Raw genomic sequence first — 14,748 nt, forward strand, 5'->3', positions numbered from 1 at the left:
AGGATGAGTCTTATTTTATCAGCATACAAACAAGAATTCCAAGAGTTGAGATAATTCACCCAAGGACACACTCCGGCAAGTGCCAGATTTGGGATCTGCATCACCGTGTAAGCCCTGCAGTGCTCTGGTGAGGATACAGCATTTCCCGGGGAGCATATGGCCTTAAACACAAGCCTGATTTTCCTGCAGTATGAGTTAAACATGTTGGTGGTCCAGAAGGAAGGCTGGAGTCTGTCCTCTGGCACAGCCGTCCTTTGATTCTCCTGTGATGGTGGCACTCTGCCTGTTGAATGGAAAATGCCCCAGCGGTCCTAGAGATTTTTGCAGCAAAGGCACGCCCAGCCATTCTCTCAGAGCCTCCTCTTACAGCTCTGATTTTCTATTAGAATTCTCCCAGATTCAATAAATGCCCATGAGTTTCTACCATGTGCTCAACTCAGAGATTTTTTTTTTAACTTCAAGGGGAAGATTTGGGCTTCTGGGCGCCAGGATAAATCAGGCTAAAGGAGTTTGATTTCATGCAAAAGAAATGCTGCTCTTTGATACTCAGGGAGCAAGAACCTGAGATTTCTTCCTTTCTTTTTCAAAGTTAAACATTTACCAGACCTCTGGGCCATATTCGTGAGAGCTCTCTCTCAATGCACAGACCACTCAATCCACTCTTGGAAACCATACAAGGGATGTCTTTGCCTGTATCCCAGGAAAGGGGTTAGGAAACATCCATTCTGAGTGACCCCCCCTTTCCAAAGTCCATGGGGTCTCATGGCAATGTTTGTGTTCCGCAAGAAACTGACTCTTAGATATTTGCATTCAGGACATTCTGGGAGATGTTCTTAGGGACGAGACCTATGAAGGAGCAAGGGAAGCAGGATGGGGCAGAGAGGAAAGCTACAACACACATAGCATCTGTGTTCCCATGAGGAGCCCGGGGCTGGGGTCGCCCTGCAAGGATGTCCCTCATCAAAAGAAGGGCTTGGCCTTCAGACCCCAGCACCAATCAGTCAGTGGGCAGAGGAAATAATGTTGGGTGAGGCAGCTTCCTCAACTGGGGGAATGAGTGCCTCAGACCTAATGAGACATGGGGCCCACAGGGCATTTGCTGCAGAGGGGCTTCATGCTTCCCCCGTAATGTAGAGAAGTGTGTTGTAGCCACATCAAATCCAGCCCCTGCCATCTCCAGCTGCTCCTTGATTCCTACAGTGTAGTACTAGATACAGTTGGTGCCTAATAAATGTTTGCTGTGAGCTGCATCTGGGGTACTCATGGGTCTTTCTGATGACCTAGCCTCTGCACTAGACTGGTTAGCTAGTATTCATTTCCTTATCTTACAGATGAGGAACCCAGTGGGGTCAAGTGTCTTATTCAAAGATGCCCAGCTTGTCAGAGCCATGGGTTATTAGATTCACACCTTGGGACTAGTGTTCTCTTTACTACACCTGCTAGCTACTCCTGGTTTTTTTATTGGTCCATATGATAAGAGGCTTTAGGTTACAAGGAGATTTCATGGTTTAAGGAATGTGTTCCCTGAGTAGGTCTGGCTGCTACTGCCATGGAGGACCTGCCTGCCTCTGTGGACAATGCTGGAATTTACTGGTCTCTGAGGGCTCACCCAGTATTGTCTGGCAGATTTTTCACCATGAACTTTCTATCGAATCATGTAAATTAGTATTCCCCCAACTTTCACACTTAGGGCATAGCATCAAATTCCTGACACTAAAGAAAGATCAACCATGGAGACTGAACTGGCATGTGCACCCCCCCCACCTGACAGACACACCCTTACACACAACATGCTCACCCATTCACTGAAGGCTGCCGGCCCCACCCAGTGCCATCCCTGCCTCCACCCTCCCATGCAGTGACTGATGAAGAATGCGAGGTCCCAGGGGGCCCTTTACATCTCAAAAAGCCTTCACAACACACAAGCCACCTGAGCTGAGGGTGTGCCTCAGCTCACACCTGTCCTTGCTGTAGGAATACCCAGGGCCCACTGCCACGTGAATCCAGGCACTGATGTGGGGCAGAAGAAGCCATGTCCTTGTTGTGGAAGGGATTATAAATTCAACTAGGTCATCCTGCCCTGGGCAGACTGGGGCTCCCCGGAGGTAGCTCGGTGGCAAGGATGAGCTGGAGTTCTGGAAGGTAGCATTGAACAGACCCTTCACCCTTCCTCTCAACTTCTCCAGCTGCAAAGCAGGGATGGATTATACCTCTAATGCAGGGTTGTTATGAACGATGCCTTTAAGTCTTGTTTACTTGCTTACAAAAATCAAACCATATATAAAATTCAGAGGAAGAATATAGGAGGAACCTGAAATTCTACCAGCTTGGGCTGCCATTTACAGCTGCCATTAACATTTTCCAGACGGAACCCTTGAGTTTCTTTTTCTGAGCACATGTATCACTGTGTCCCAGGCAGATCGAATGGCCGAGTTTATCAGATGCTTAGCACGTGCTTCACAGATGGAAGGATTCAGTAAAGGCAGACTGACTATGTCCTCCTTTTCACCATCACCCCATCTGGAAACCATTAGGTGGTTGAAGCAGCTTCAAGTGTGCCTCAGGAGCACACAGATCGGGCTCCAGATTCCACCCCTCACGAGATGGGTCATTTGGAGCACGTCTCACATATTTCTCATCTGTGTGATGAGAGATGGACGTCATTATCCTTATCAACTAATGGTAGATGTTGCTTTGTGACAGTAGCTTTGGGATCCGTCTGGTCCAAATTTGGCTCTGCCAGGGCTAGGTGACATGTGGGCAGGCTTTTTTTTTTTTAGTTTAATTTTATTATTATTTTTAAAGCATTAGCCTTGGTTTCCTTGGGTAAGATGCTGTTAATAACTACCTCCACCAGTCTGAAGTACATATGACGCTCAGCACGGAGGTCATCCCCCAGCACGTATCCAATAAAGCAGGCAGGGAGTGGCAGTAAAACAGTAGCAAGGGTCAGGGTGGTCCCCACAGCCCCCTGCATTATTACGAGAAAACGATGAAACTGCCGACGAAGAGTTTGAAGAGTGCTTTGTGAGTATTTTGTCATCATTATCCCTATCAACTAATGGTAGATGTGCACGGCTGTTTTATTAGAAAATCTGTGAATCACCATGGATATTTCTCGCTTAGCAAAAGGCATAAAACATGCTGGAGAGATTTTAGGGTCCCTGCCAGGGTAACAGCGTTAACATTTCAGTGTAAGGCTCCCCTCGTTTTTCATTCATTCCTTCTGCACATACCCATCCAACATTTTTACTGTTTGAAAACCACTTCGCGGGTTGCTTCCAGGGCTGTGTGGGTAGGACTAAAATCTCACTTCTCATCCAAGCCCTGCTCTGGGCAGTTAATGAATTTACATGATCTCATCTCAGTCTCTACCACAGCGGGGAGAAGTTGTTGATTCAGGTCCCAGCTCACAGATGAAAAAAGCAGGTGCATGGAGATGAATCTGCCGCAGGTCGCAGAGCTGGCAAGAGGGGGACCTGGGAGTCACATTGTTGAGCCCATGGTCTTGTTCCCCATCACGTGAAGCTCCTAACGGAACATCTTTGCCTGTGTGTGTGTTACACACCGACAGCCTGACCCATGGCACTTCCAGAGCCCAAAATTAGACCATGGCGTGAGCTTTCCCTAAGCCCCTGTGACTTTTAAAGACAGGTATTTTCTCTAAATAAAAAATAGAAGGTATTGCAAGGCACCCAAAATATCTGTGAATTCAAAACAGCAGTTGTGACATTTTTCAAATTTGGGCTTCAAAATATTTTCTTCTGACTGGCAGCCCATAAACGCCCGCTTCTTGGGTTGAGTGTAATTAATCTCTCTATTTTGACCACCACTGGTGCAAACTCCTCATCATCTCTCAGCCTAGAAGTCGGCCGGTTCTCCAACTGCTCCCCACCCCTGTATTCGGTCCTCAAAACAAAATGGAGGCAGGGAGCGAGGGCAGGGGAGGATCATCCTTGTCCAGATGTGTGCATGCATGTGTGTGTGGAGCACTGGGAGGCAGGGGGCAGCCCAGAACAGCAACGGATGGGGTCAAGTGCAAGCTGAATGCCAAGATCAACCCCACCAGTGCGATCTGGAACCAATCCCTTAATGACCCTCTGTCTGTCCATTTGTGAAGTGGGACTAATAGAGGTGAGAAAAGATGTCCTGTGAGACACCTCAATATGTGAGAATCATTTGTAAACCATGAAGCTCTACAAATACAGAGGGTGATTATTGCTATTTAAAAAAAATTTTTTTTTTTTTACAAATAGTTTATTGTCAAGTTGATTTCCATATAACACCCGGTGTTCATCCCCACACATGCGCTCCTCCATGCCCATCTCTCTCCTTCCCCCCCACATCAGTCCTCAGTTTGTTCTCAGCATTCAAGAGTCTCTCAAGGTTTGCCTCTCTCCCTTTCCCCCACCATTTCTCCCCTTCTCCTACTCCATGGTCCTCCGCTAAGTTCCTCCTAATCCTCCTATACGTGCAAACATATGATATTTGTCCTTTATTGTACCAGTATACCAGTACTGATATTACTATTATCTGCATGGATGCATGATTTTCTCTCTCTCTCTCTCTCTCTCTCTCTCTCTCTCCGCCTTTGGCAATACAGGCCCACATCTTGCACCAAAGCACAAAGCCACCTTCTCAAACTTGTGGTAATTGTGTCATTATATGCAAGGTCTAGAGACTCACTCCTTCTTGCCTGGCCAATGCCAAAGGTTAGAGTCAAATTTGTCTCCTCCCCAAACCTCATACTATCTCTTGCCGCACTACTGATTTTTTCAGTGGGCAGAGCCTTGTGGGAACCCACCTGAGGTTGCCTGGTTACTAACGTGGAAGACTTCCCAGGAAGTCTCTGTTTCAAGGGGTGCAGGGTCACGGGGAGGTGTGTGCGTCAGAAGAAACCTGGTCCACCTGACATTACAAACCTACAGCCTATTTATACCTGCCACTCCTCCGTGTCTTTGCAGGGCCCTGGTTTGTTCCTAAGTTCAACAGGTGGTAAGTTAGCAGTGCCTTCCTCCTGACATCCTCTGTTCTCCAACATCCTTCTGTTCACCTTCTCCACCGTCGAGGGAGACAACGGGCTGGGACACAGGGTGGCTCTGACTCCTACCTAAATCCTATGGCTTCTCCCATCTCAGTGCTGATCACTTCCCACTTTAAGCGTCAGAGGACTGGACCTGCTGGTTTCTCCTCACACATCAGGCCAGGGGAGATGAATTACAGTCCAGATGCTGAGGCTGACCAGCTACATGACAGGTTGCTTAGCCCCTCTGTGCCTCAGTTCCTCACCTTCAAAAGGGGATAGGGCACGTAGGTGGCTGAGTTAAGCGTCCACTTCTTGGTTTCAGCTCAGGTCGTGATCTCACAGTTTGAGCCCCACACTGGGCTCCACACTGATGGCATGGAGCCTGCTTGCGATTCTCTCTCCCGCTCTCTCTCAGCCCCTCCCCACTCACCCTCTCTGCCTCTCTCTGTCTCAAAGTGAATAAATAAACTTAAAATATAAATAAAGGGGATAATAACAGCATCCACCTCATGGAGTTGTTGAGAATAAGTGAAAATAATGCCTGATAATGGTAACTTCTCTATCAGTATTAGCTCCTGATCTTATTGGTGTATTGTCATTGCCTTTATCAATTAGCAGTCAGTCAGAGATGCAGTACCAACGGGACAGACAAAAGATTTATTATATACGATATATACATGTTTATACATGGATTTATTATAATAAATCAGCTTATGCAACTGTGGGATGGCTAAGTCCAAGTCTGTAGGGCAGGCAGACAAAGGTCATGAGCATCGTGGAATCCTACAGCATGAGCTGAGGCTTGTTGCCACATGTGCGGTCAGTAAGGGGACTTGGGAGGGTGTGGGGAGAAGAATGGCAGACCCGGTGGCTGTTCAGAGTCTCTGAGCTCAGGGGAGGCCTAACCTTCTTTGAAAGTGCTTAACTGATTAGGTCAGACCCACTCAGCACAATCTTCCTTCTGCTGAACTTAAGGATAGCAGTTCAGGGCTTGCATCGTGTGTGCACAATCCTTCTGTAGCAGCACCGAGACGAGAGCTGGACTGAGTAACTGGCAGACGATGTGTGTGTGCGTTACATGCCGGCCGCCTTTCGTCACCTGGACAGTGCTTTCTTGGCCTTGGTTCTTTAAGTTCTTCTGGGAAGGTCTTCTTTGACTTTTCAGGTTGGATTCAGGGCCCTTCTCTGAACCATATGAGGACACGGACTTGACCCTGGCAGATGCACATCTGTGGGCTCGAGACTCACCTTGGTGTTCCAAAATCTTATGGGGTGCCTGGCATAAGACGGCCTTAATCCAGCAGACCAGGGGCTTTCACCGGGCCCACAGGAGACTGGTTCTCTGTGCCTGCCACTCAGGGAGCAACCATCCAAGTGCCCAGGTTAAGTCTGGGGTGAGAGGGTTGCAGGAGAGTACTCAGTGTAGGAGGGAGTATCCAGCCCTTCAGAGCTCATTACTAGGAGTGGGGCAGGTGCAGGGAGTGACTGGGGAAGGCGCCCAGCATCTGACTGATTCACTGGCTCATTGTGTCTTCAGTGTGGAGCTGGGAGATGTTAGTGTAAAAGCCACTAGTCCTGAGGAAGAAAGGAAAATTGGAATTGTTAGTGTCTGGCTGATGTTGTCAGTGGAGAAGGAGAAGGGAGGAGGGCTCAGGACAGTCCAATACACCAGTGACACACAGGTGACAGACACAAGAAGGAGACCTCTCCCTAAGAGGCGCAGAAGGGCCCCAAACTTATATCCACCCGGTGACCCCCATTAAGAAAAGAATACACAATAACAAATACAAAATGAGGTGCAAACGTGAGGAAAAATGGGAATGGGAATAAAAACTATCACAACAGACTGCAAATTGTAAAATAGCCGACAAAGGCCACAAGCGCTTTCCAGGAAAATAAGACTTTTTGTTAATTAGCTGCTTGACCCACCTCGGTCATACCTTCTTCCCCGCCATTTCTGGCGGCACGCTCCACGACAGCAGCTTTGTGATACAATTTTCTAAAGAGCAGAGAGAACTATAATTCAGACTTTTTTCTAGCATGGTTGATCAGAAAAGATATGAGGGGGGCTGCATCCAACCCAGATGTAACCATTGTTGGGTACCACGCCATGCCTGTGGCTTCCAGATTCGGGAACTCTGAGAAATTCTCTTCTGTAAGACTCCGTTCAGAGAACAAAAGAAATATATGGTACATAATGGTGCGAACATATCAATGTACCCACGAGCACATCTCTGAAAGGAGGAAATGTCCTGCTTTGAACAGGCTGAATCTTTCCGTACAGTTCCACGTATCTCACAATTGGGAGGATTTCTCACAGACTGGCTTCTGGCCCTGCGACATTCACACATTGTTTCTCTCCTCCATGACCCACATCTGCAGGGGGGTGGGGCGGCGGCATGCAGGAGCCCTTTGTAGCACCACGTGGCTGCTTGCACTGAGCTGGGAGGTGAGAGTCTGGGTATTCCTGGAAGCCGTTCCTACACCAGAGTGGCCGGCAGTAACGTAACTGTGCACAGAAGGGACTAAAATCCAGATGGAGGTGTGCCTGGGTGGCTCAGTTGGTTAAGTGTTTGACTTTGGCTAAGGTCATGATCTTGCAGTTCGTGAGTTCGAGCCCCACATTGGGCTCTGTGCTGACAGCTCAGAGCCTGGAACCTGCTTTGGATTCTGTGTCTCCTTGTTCTGCCCCTCCCCTGCTCATGCTCTGTCTCTTTCTGTCTCAAAAATAAATAAACACTAAAAAAATAATTAAAATCCAGTTGGATATATCCCATTGAACCCCCCAAAAATGTCTCCAAAACACGACCTTCCCTGAGCCAGATGCCCAAACTGTCCAAACCACTCAACACACTCAGTGTACAGGAAAGTGTGACAGAGCGGTAGTCAGAGTGGAAGGAGACCATAATCCTAATGGATTGCCCTAAAATATTCTATTTTTCTGAATTGTATCAAAATATATTGGGCACCTGAGTGGCTTCAGCATCTGACTTTGGCTCAGGTCATGATCTCACAGTCTGTGGATTTGAGCCCCATGTCGGGCTCTATGCTGACAGCTCAGAGCCGGGAGCCTGTTTTGGATTCTGAGTCTCCCTCTCTCTCTCTGCCTCCACTGCTTACACTCTGTCTCTTTCTTTCAAAAATAAACATTAAAAATTTTTAAAAATAAAACAAAACATATGGCCACATTACCAGGGATTTCCAGGACCTTGGAAGGAGCCCATACAAGTGAGGAGTTCCTTTAGGCAGCTGAAATGCTGCAACCACACACACACACACACACACACATGTATATACACTCATATGCACATACATATAGAAGTAAAACCTGCTTCCATTTCTATATAATGGGGATAGTAGTATGTTGTTGGGAGATAAAATAATGCTATACAAGTGCTCATGAGCGTGCCTGAGCCTCAGTGAGTCAATGTCATTATCAAGGGTCACTTCTCTGAGACTCCCCACCTTCCAGGTGCTCAGTGCAATTCCTCTTGTCACAAACGCTGCACATAAGTTTCCCACAGATGAGACAACTTTCTGGTTTTTTGTTGTTTTTTAAAAAACATTTTTAACCTTTTTATTTATTTTTGAGAGACAGAGAGTGAGCAGAGGAGGGGCAGAGAGAGAGGGAGACCCAGACTCCTAGCTGTCAGCACAGAGCCCGACGCAGGGCTCAAACCCATGAACCGTGAGATCATGACCTGAGCCGAAGTCGGACACTTAATGGACTGAGCCACCCAGGTGCCCCAAGAGACCTTCATTTTGCTGCTATTTTACTTGTCAGTCTCCCCCACGAGTTGGCACCCACTTTGAGGGCTCTGACTTTGCCCAGCTTACCTGTGAACCCTCAGCATCTACCGCAGCGTGGCACCTCACAGAAGCCCAGAGACGTTTATTTTCTTCCTCTTTGGCTTGGACTCAGTAGGTGTTTAGTGTTTGGTAACAAGGTGCTCCATCCTTTCATTGATCTTTTCATTACGCATGAATATTCTCCCCTGTGTCCCCTCCTGACGCCAACATGGGGCTAGGCTCAGGTCACACACCTTCCCGTGCAGCTGCGCCCACAGGAGAGCACTTAGCCAATAACAAAGGCTGCTTCCAAGAAGGCGGTAATAGCCCTGAGCCTTGCAGAGTACAGTCAATCTTTCATCCAAGGCAACTTTGGAAATAATTGCTTCGGTGGGAGCTAGTGAGTGTTTAAACAGGGAAACTGCCTTTTGTGGGTGCCATCCAGGAGTTACGTGTGCTCCCTGCCATTGGCTCATTCTCTCCTGGACTCGTCACAAGTACCTTAGAAGTGCCCATTAGCAGGTGTGCAGTGAGAATAGTGTCTGCAAATCAGTCTTATCCATCCAAGAAACCCAATTTTCCAAAGATGTCTAATTAGCAACTCTTGACTAAATTGGTTCGTTTCACAGTATGGAAGCAAGTGTGTGTCTGAGAAGAAGAAAATTAACCCACCTCTGACGACACAGTGCACATTTTCTCACTAATTCAGGTAGAGTTAGTGCCAAATTATCGGTTTTTACCCCGATTTCCAAAGGGTGACTTGTCCACCCAATGGAGATAGGCCATCACCCCTCTTCAGCAGGCTGAATAGCCTGACTCCCTCTACAGCAAAAGCGACCCAGAGTTTAGGGCACAGGATAGGGTGGCCTGGGGCCAGGATTCCCGTGAACCGCCGACAGTGAATAATGAAGGTTGCAGCAAAATGGGAAAAATAAAGAGTAGAGAATTTTCATATATGAAACGTTATTAAATTTAAAGAACGATTCTTTTTATGAGATTAAAATCTTCTTAATTAGGTGTGTGTTAAAATGTCCTTTTAATGTGAAATGATGGGAATAGCAGATAGTAAGTTTTTTAAGTGCAAAATAAAAAGTCAGTCCCCAGTGCCATCTTGCGTTTTTCATTAATCTCATTTTACTAGTTCTTGCCGGGGAATCCGGATTTGAACTTGGATTTCACCCTTCCCTCTACTCTGCCTGCTCTTTCTGAGAGCCCTAGAGGGAAGAGGGTTGAGAAATCACCCAGTGTTCTGGGTCGCTGTCCATTCTCAGGAGGTAATTAAGGCCTCACCTTTTATTTCTGAGTCAAGTTTATGGTCCTTGACTCTGCCAATGAGTCAAGCATGTTTCCCCACAGCCTGGTACTCTGCCTGGTCTGTCCATCATGAACGAAGTAGCTTAGGCTTGTGTCCAAACGCAGCCTCTTCCTACTTCCGAATGTGTGATCTTGTTAAGTTCATGAACCTCTCTGAGACACAGTGCCCATCCTGGGCAAGAGGAACACAGTCCCTGCCTTGCAACCAACATGTGGTGACACCACAAACATTGAGCCAGTATATCCGAGCCTGGGCAGCAAGTGCACAGTCCTGCTCAAGAAGCCCTATGTATAATTCAGATGCCTTCCTTAGTGGTAGAGTCTTCTACCTCCTCTGGGGTCTTGCCATCTTCTTGAGGGCGTGGGTTGTGTTAGATTCATCATTCCTCTAGAAACTGCGGTGTGAAATTTCTCATAGAGAAGTCATTTGGATGCACTTTCAGTGATCATTGGACCACTGGTCTAAAGGTCATCTTCATGAAACTATAGACTTCTAATTCTAGATTTTGGAGGCCCCTGAGTGTGGCACCACACTCTACTCACAGGTCTATAGAGGGTCCCTGCTGACATTCTGGACATGGCATGGCACAGAGCAGCGCACACTTAGAATATTTGGGTACCATTCTCAAGGAGCATCACAAATGGAAGGGACCTTCCAGGACTGGCCCCTGCTTTTCCTTGCGATTTCCTCTAAAACCTTTAAGTGTTGGCTTTAATGACTCTTGTGTCTATGTATTACCTTTACCAAAAACGTGTCTCTGCAGCTTCATTCTGGTGAATGGCCTTGAAAGGAGTGACTGTCCTCCCTGGCCACACCCCCTTCACTGACATCACTGCCCTCCCGCCTTGCCTCCTGCATCCCACTCACTCCCATCATTGTGCATGCTGTCTCCATCCTCTCTCAAGACCAATGGCGGGGACAGTATTGATCTTTGTGTTCAAGAAAGCAATTCCAAGAAATGCATATACAGACCCCTGAGCAAAGCAAGAAGCCAGCCATTTAGAAACACTGTCTAGAGGAGCCTCAGGCCCCTTAGCAAGCAGTGAAGATTAAGCTGTGTGACTGATAGCACAGGCTCTGAACACAGGCAGTTTGAGAAAGACGGCTAGGACCAAGGTTTGAGATAATCAAACTCCCAACCCAACCTCCTACCCCTAGTGACAGGTGTCATTCTCTGTGCCTCATTTATCTGTGCCAGGTCCTGGGCTAAGATTTTAGGTACCTTAATTTAGTCTACCCATTTTGCAGATGAGAGAGGTGAGGCTCAGAGCTGTTAAATAACATGGCCAGTAAGGGGTAGAGCCCAAGATTGAAATCCAGGCTGCCTGGCACCATAACTCTTCACCATTAAGTCAAGCAGACCTTGCTCTCCATAGGGCCCTCCTGCCTTTAGAGAGCCCTAGTGCATGTGAGCGGAGCCAGAGCTGATCCCTGAGACCTGTGTTCTGTGCTGACCACCCACTTCCTGGCTTCTGAGGGTTTGCAGCTGTGTAGGTTTCCCTCCCTTTGGATTGCACCCTTGGAATTCGTTGAGCTTCTAGGATGTTATTAACTTGCCCAGGAAACTGGCTGAGTCTGGATTCCAAGTCAGGTCCCTCTGTGCGTTTTTCCAATAACCTGTAGTTTCTCTGCTGTCACCTGCCCCAGAGTTGTGGAGGGGCATGCTTGGCACTGTTTTTCCAGAATGGGGTTGAGCCTGTACTTGGTTTTTCCACCTCCCTTATTTGTCTCACTTGTGGGTGGGCAGGGGGATGTTCTGGCCACATAGGGTGGGCGAATGTTGAAGGTTGGAGTGTGTCTCTTCAGCCCACCCATGGGAGGCGGCATGGCCTGACCGTTAAGATCATGGCTTTTGTAGCCAGGTCTGAGTCCAATGCCTGTTCTGTCACCCCTAGCTAGCCAGGGGACATTGTGTGATTCAGTCACTCTCTGGATCCCAGTTTCCCTGTCTATACGACAAGGTGATGAGGGTTAGATGAGTTGGAACAGAAAGGCATTTGAACAGTGCCTGGCATGTGTAAGCATCTGGGGCAATTACTTGTTATTACTGGTATCATGATCCACCCCTCATTCTCGCTTCAGAGTGTAGACCCCTCTGCATCTGCTTATTGCCCCCACACCCACCTCTCACCTCCCAGCCCAAGGATCCTGGGGAGAAGCTGAGTTACTGAGGCTGGGAAGGCTGGCGTATTCATTCTGAGCACGAGACAAAGGCCTGAGCTGGCTTTGTATCTAACCGAACTGATTAAGCTGCACGTTAGCTGGGGATAAAGCTTCTTACCGAATAACTAGGCTTTTGCTGAGCCAGGATGATAAATTCATTCTTAATGCATTGATAATAAAAAGAGATTTCCCCCCCTCCCTTCTGTGCGCTTCCAGAGGCTTTAAGGGCTTTAGCTGTGTTGAACACCGCCATCTAGAGGACATCTGAAGAATCGCAGCAAGGCAGAAAAAAAATCACTCTTCAAGGAACACCAGAATTTACAATCCGTAAGAGGTTCAAAGCGGACACCCCGGGAGGCCAAATGTGTTTACAAAATGACTGCCAGTAGTTACTTATTACCCTGGAAATGGCATCCTTCTCTGATTGCGAGGCCCTGCTGCATGGCGCAGTTATTCCTGTGACTCTCCTATGAGAAGTGGTTTCAGCGCTGCTGACATACTGGGCTCATTGTGACAGGCTTAAAACAGGGCTTGGGTTTGCTTGGTTTTCTGTGAGTACCTACTATGTGCTAAGTAGCCCACCAGCACTGTAAGAGATACAGAAGTGAGTAAGCACAGCTGTGCACTGGAAGTGCCAGTGTGGGAACATGTAGAATAAGGATGAGGGTACTTATGAACAAGCCAGAAGAGCCGATGTGCCCTATCCACGCAGCTGGAGGCAGAGCTGGGTGGCATTCAGAGGCAAGGGAAGAAGGAAGGGACTAGCACATCATGAGTATCCACCATGCAGTTGGACACAATCTCATTTACTTCTCTCTCTCACCCTGTGAGATTCTTCTATAGGAGCTCCCATCCTCCAGATGGGGACCCGGAGGCTCAGAGAGGTTAAGACACTTGCCCAATGCTATCCAGCTGTGAAGTGAGGAAGCCAGGATTCCAATCCCAACTGTCCGACTCTAAAATTCTTCCTATGATTCTAGGCTGCCTCTAGATGAAGGAGGAATTGGTGGGGAATCGACTCTTGAATTATCACAGTGGTAGCAAATGTTTATCCCCAGGAGGTGAATTTGATTTTGAAAAATAGTCAAAATTCCTTTCTAGGCCAAAGCCATTCAATGGATAATGGGATTTGAGGTTTAAAAAAACATAAGTGTGACTCTAAGGCATGAAAATTGTTTTATGCCTATCCACAGATAAACAGGCTGACGGGTGCTTCTCGAAGCCTGATAAACAAACAAGGGCATGGGGATGACATTTTAGGTACATTGGTTTTGGTGTGTTCAGCATCGGTATTTTCCTTTTTACCACTCACATTTCTAGTTTGGAAGCAAAAGCTTGTTTCCCAAGTACTCACGAAGGATCTCCAAACTCTTCTGGGTTCCTTTCCAAGGTCTCCAGCAAGAGCTGCTCTTCCTCATTTGAGAAAGGACGAACCAGGCTTGAGATGAGTGACGCCCCCACTTGGTAGCTCAGTGAGTCAGCGGTGATGACAGCAGGACATTGGGTACAGGCTCAAACTCCTTATCTTCTTATTTCCCAGGGGAGGGGCCTATGGGGTAAGGGAATCAATACTGCCATTCTGGGAAGAATCCCATGGGCACACATCCCATCATGGAAATGGACCAGAGCAGCATCAGTATAGGAGAGTGGAAAGAAAAAAAGTAATCATGGAGGGCTTCGTACAAGAAATGATGCCATGATTCACTTAGGGGAGGAAAGAGGCAGTTGGTATCACATAGTTGTCTTGTTATAATAACCCCAAGCCAGGTGCCTGTCACAAAGGAAATTTGTATGCAGTGGGTGGGGGTGGGGGTATGATTTTTTTTCCCAGCTTGTACATACTTTGGATATTCCTTCTCCAGCTGAAGGTAATAAGCCAGTAAATATCCCTTTCACTGCTACCCAGCAGTGGATTCAGATCTCTAAGTGGCCAGTTTAAAAAGTCCTGTGTGCACAAGGGCCGGGCCCGTATATTGACCTCAGGCTGCAGCTCAGTTGTTCAAGTGGATATGTCATGATGGGCAGGAGGAGTGGGAGGGAGGTGGGGATTTTCCATGTGCCACATTTCCAGGGACCATATCATGCTGGTCATGATAAGTGCTGGAACACATCCCAGCAACATTACCCCAGAGCCCCAAGTTAGTCTCGGCCACCTTCATCATGACCTGTTATGAGGCACAGATGAAGGCACTGAACAGTGATGAATGATGATGATAGTTTTGGAAATCAGAAACCATGTGGCTTATACACATGCCCCTTGTCCCATCCATCCATCCATCCATCCATCCATCCATCCATCTATCCATCCAGTAATTCAGGTGGGTGGGGTATAGGCAAAGGCCCAGAGGGGAGGAAGCCCAACTCATTCTGAGATGCTCATGGATGGCCAGAAGGTGGGAAGTGGGGTGGGATGTGAGACAGGATGGCCTTAAGGAGCCAGCTCATGGAGGACAGT

Source organism: Hyaena hyaena, unplaced genomic scaffold, assembly GCF_003009895.1.
Source record: "Hyaena hyaena isolate Hyena2069 unplaced genomic scaffold, ASM300989v1 scaffold_10, whole genome shotgun sequence".
Taxonomy (NCBI): Eukaryota; Metazoa; Chordata; class Mammalia; order Carnivora; family Hyaenidae; genus Hyaena; species Hyaena hyaena.